Source organism: Ruditapes philippinarum, unplaced genomic scaffold, assembly GCF_026571515.1.
Source record: "Ruditapes philippinarum isolate M1 unplaced genomic scaffold, ASM2657151v2 ctg4889_1_1_1_1, whole genome shotgun sequence".
Lineage (NCBI taxonomy): Eukaryota > Metazoa > Mollusca > Bivalvia > Venerida > Veneridae > Ruditapes > Ruditapes philippinarum.
In genome coordinates, this window is record NW_026852627.1 from 19,907 (window position 1) to 24,293 (window position 4,387).

The 4,387-nt window shown below is 32.1% G+C and overlaps 1 long non-coding RNA gene across 1 annotated transcript; it reads left to right on the forward strand.

Annotated features, from left to right (window-relative positions):
• The first annotated feature begins 937 nt into the window (after positions 1 to 937).
• Positions 938 to 3,577, forward strand: LOC132719466 (uncharacterized). The gene is made up of 3 exons (XR_009624234.1): positions 938 to 1,142; positions 2,194 to 2,312; positions 3,296 to 3,577. It is a non-coding gene; the product is annotated as an uncharacterized LOC132719466 (long non-coding RNA).
• The last annotated feature ends 810 nt before the right edge of the window (positions 3,578 to 4,387 follow it).

The following is a 4,387-nucleotide window of genomic DNA, read 5'->3' on the forward strand; positions in this document are numbered from 1 at the left end:
ACAGTAAACTTTGTATAAATTTTGCATCCAGGTGTACATAAAGGTATATAACTGACTTATGTTGTTAATTTTATAGTTCCTTATAGTGTCCATTAGGGGGCTCATACTTTAAGCCGTTGTGTGTCTTATCAGCATTAATACTTATTAAATTTTCATGTAAGCGCCTTGTTTTTTCAGATAAACGCGAGCCTCATTAAGCATAATACACGCAAACGCACACACACGCGCGCGCGCGCACACATACACACACACACACACACACACACAAATCCAAACGTTTTGAACGAGTTAAGAGAGAAATGGCAATTTAAAATAAGAAAAGAAAAAATATAAAAGTAGCTGAACCAGGGTTCGAACCTACGAGTATACGTCTATATTCTTGGTGTGATAGCCCTTAACAACTGTACTGTGCTAAGAGGGATTTATAATTTAGACCACTAAACAACTGGTTATGTACATTCATATCGATTTACAAGTGATAGTAACGTTTACGGAATTTACCGACTATGGGGTCAAATGCAAGAGTGCCAGGTCAATGTTGTTGGACAATATATGTCACCATTATTTAAAAAAATGTTAGAAAAGGTTGTGAAAACAATCCCAGTTATATAAGCAGTAGCTTTAAAATTTTGAAATGGCCCAATTTAAGTCATCTCTAGTTAGATTGGTCATAATTAAAGTGTATTTATTGCATGTGTGTAGTTTTTGTGTGTTATATGATGACTTTAAAAGTTGTTTTTTGTGTATTCTCCAGGAACTCATTTGTTGGTGGAAGGATTAAAGATGTACTACCCACCAGCTGTCAGGAGTTTTTAAAGTGGTGAATTTAAACAGTGTTACAACAGAATGAAGATTTCTGAAAAAAGTAGATGGCTAACCTATTATATTTTGGGCCTCATTGGACTTAGATAGTGTTAATGTTTAAAGTTGAAGACAGTATATGATTCATCAAGAACAGTGGAATCCAGAATTAAGCCTCAAATTTGACTGATTTACTATAGAACAAATAGTACGAAAATTCACCGGGCCGAGGCCAAGATCAGAAATGAGAAAAATGGGAACTGATTGATGGATATGGATGAAACTTTGCATCAGTGTTGTGTTTATGAATAGAAGTCAGGAAAATTAAGGATAACTGACAGGTTTGAAGATTTTAAATTTTATTTCAAATTTTAAATTTTGACATTTTAAATTGGGACATATGTTGTTATTGTTATCTCCCCTTCAAATGTAGATGTCTGCTACTGTGTCAGTAAGCAGGGAGAAGGGTACAGAGCTTTTGCATGAAAGATTAACACATTCTATTGACTTAAAACTGTAAATATAAATTTAAAATTAAAATAAATGAAATTTAAATTTTGTAAAAAGCAGTTTATAAATTGATAAATTTTGTTTTTGCACCCTGTGTTTAGCAATATACTATAAAACTAGCTTATTTTTGTAAGAGTTATATAGAAAATGATCATTTTTAGAGAAATGCATCTTAAATTATGGACAAATTATGCATTGCAAGGAATTGGGGAGTGTGTGGTTTCAGATTGGTTACATTGGTAAAAAAAAGTGATTGGCAAGCTCATTCCAGAGATCTCTAAGGGGCCCAAGAAGCACCGGCCATGGGATTCGAAGAAGCACTATAGTAGCCTATTGCGCATATGGACCACACATTAAATGTTTTGATGTTTCAGCAAAGGATTGATGCTGTAGTAATCAGTATGTAAATATTCACTATTGTCTTGTATTTCAATGAAGCAGAACTGACAATTGAACAGGACAAATGTGATTTATATTTTGGAAATATAGGCATTTTCAGTTTAGTGAAACTTGATGTTTTGCTGTGTTGCAGAATGTATTTGCTATTAATATATACACATAAAAGATTTTCTGGTCATTGAACAGTGTACTTTCTGGATAATTGGCTCATTTAGAATAACACAGTTGATATGATTCTTGTTGTTGTTGTAGCTGCTACAGCAGTTGAATTAGGTTAGGTTTATAATGTCTAAACTGCTATTTTCATGCAGGCATGCATTTTTTCAGCACACAATATTTATATAAGCTCTCCTGTGTGAAATAGCAAATCTAGCCAATGATTAATTAAGACATTATTTTCTTTCTTTTTCAGATATCAGAATTACAGCATAAATGCCTCTTATAATTTGCTTAGGCATGTACTAGTGTTGCATATTTTTTCAGACTGTGCAGTTACCAAAGCCTGGGTTTGAGTACAGGACCTTACCTTATCCTGGTAAAGATCTATGGAAGGACTCCTTCAGCTCAGTTTGGCAGCAGCTTTGTCGGGACACATTGAGAAGGTAATAACTTATGTCTAGTTTGAAACTTCAGCTATTGACGGTAGCGACTCCCAATGCTCGGGCAATATTTGGTAGTTATTTTGATGTATATCAGGAGAAAATGTCTCTAATTCTGTCTATATTAAGACTTCTCAATGATTTAAAGTGGGAGACTGTATGTGTAATCTTTTTTAAGCCTTATTTGTGTGAGAGTTGGCTAATCTTACTTTGTCAGAAGACATAGCCCATGGTGATATGGTAACCTCTTTGCTAACCTTAAGATTACCTCTGTTTGTGTTTATTGATATCTTAAGCAAACAATGTAGGGTGTGTATGTTGGTTCTTTACTTTATTTACCATGGTATATAGGTAAAAATCATAATCAGTAAGTTTTATTACAATATTGAAGGAAAAGGTTATGAAAAAAACACATTTAATTGTGATTACTTGTTTTTTAACCCAAAATTTCATGCTCTTATTTAAAGAAATGGAGTTTCTATTACAATTTTTAAGCAATAAGGTCTTATTTTTTCATAAAAATAACTGTATGACATTAGCCGGTAACATTAAACTTTATTCGAAGAAAATCCATTGACAGAATCAAAAGATATGACAGAATTTGTAATATAAATTTTTGCGTAAAATTCTATTGGCCGAGCCTAACTTTTCGCATGAAGGTTCATATTTTAGAAATTGTACTGCATTAATGTAATTTGTTAGAGACATGTCAAACCTATATGATTGTACTTGTATAACACTAAATTACTAGGAAATGAGTATAAAGTTTGGCTTATATTAAATTTTGGATTAATTTAGGTCTCAACCCGGTACGGAATTAGACCGAACCCATTGTAGTCTAGAAAGTAGTTCTTTAAAATTTTGAAATGGCCCAATTTAAGTCATCTCTAGTTAGATTGGTCATAATTAAAGTGTATTTATTGCATGTGTGTAGTTTTTGTGTGTTATATGATGACTTTAAAAGTTGTTTTTTGTGTATTCTCCAGGAACTCATTTGTTGGTGGAAGGATTAAAGATGTACTACCCACCAGCTGTCAGGAGTTTTTAAAGTGGTGAATTTAAACAGTGTTACAACAGAATGAAGATTTCTGAAAAAAGTAGATGGCTAACCTATTATATTTTGGGCCTCATTGGACTTAGATAGTGTTAATGTTTAAAGTTGAAGACAGTATATAATTCATCAAGAACAGTGGAATCCAGAATTAAGCCTCAAATTTGACTGATTTACTATAGAACAAATAGTACGAAAATTCACCGGGCCGAGGCCTAATTGATGAACATAACACAATAAGATACAAGATCTAGATACAAGAAACTTTATTTTAAGTCGGTTTACATATTACAAGAAACATAAGCTAATAAGCTATTTACCGACAATAACAAAGGCATAAAACATATTTACTAACATATAACAGATCTGAAAGTAAAAGCATATAAAACAAGTAGCAGTTTTAAGCATGAAATAAAAGTATCAAGGTTAAGAAGAACTTTACAATAAAATGGTAAATTAAGGCATAGTTTGATGACATGCACAGTACATATTGTATTAAAGGTAATAACAGTTTATAAAAGTAATAAATGACTGTAGTCTAGAAATTTTAGAATGGTACATGTAGCAATGTGAAATAAATAAATAATAATAAAATATAAAATTAATAAAATAGTAATACCATATAAGTGTTTTTTTGCGGGCTCCAAATTCTGCGTTTTTTTTCCAAATTTTTGCATGTTTTTATTTCTGCGGACTTTATTTCTGCGGCACACTCTTTGGACAAAACGTGATTTAAATACTGCGACTTGTCTTATCAAAGTATTAGTCACATTACACCACCTATTACATTTGCATGTACACGTTCGGATTTGTTTATCGTCGTCACAGCAAAACTGTATAGTAATTATAAACAATTATATTGTTTGCTCGAAAACAAATATAATGCGCAGGTAGACATCTTATATCAGCGTGAAGTGACGTGTGAAAAATATACCCCTGAAGTATCTTTAATCTGATCAAATTAATAGTTTACCGTAAATCAGATTTCAATTAGGAGTATACAACGATTATTAGCAGTATAAGGGGT